Source organism: Penaeus monodon, chromosome 19 (genome assembly GCF_015228065.2).
Source record: "Penaeus monodon isolate SGIC_2016 chromosome 19, NSTDA_Pmon_1, whole genome shotgun sequence".
NCBI lineage: Eukaryota > Metazoa > Arthropoda > Malacostraca > Decapoda > Penaeidae > Penaeus > Penaeus monodon.
The window spans coordinates 36,795,833-36,796,297 of NC_051404.1; positions in this window are offsets into that span (position 1 = coordinate 36,795,833).

The window sequence follows — 465 nt, forward strand, 5'->3', positions numbered from 1 at the left end:
CCGTATATTTGAGAGGAAATCTATTTTTTTTCTCAATGATAAAAAAGAAAAGAAAAAAACGGATTTGGAAGGAGTCGCATCCTTGGCCTGTATATCTAAAATTTCATTTCCTGAGCTGCAAGCATGACGGGGAGATCCACATAAAGTTTTTTTTATGTAAATCTTGTAACTTAGAAGGAATGGAAGATAAGAAGAAAATATTATCCATTATTTCTCTCTTGATTACTTGTATAGCAAACATAGAATCTGTGTTGATGTAAATTGATTTATGTATCAGGTGTTGAGCAAGTGCGAGTGCTTTGTTTACAGAATGCAACTCTGCATGCTTGAGCATACGTCTGATAACCTCCAAGGCGATGTCATATTGTTGCCAAGATCACCTACTGCAGCTCCAGAATGGCCCGAAAGTAGATCGACAGATAAGTCTGTGTATAGTACCAGCTTTCTTGATTTGGCTGATGGGAA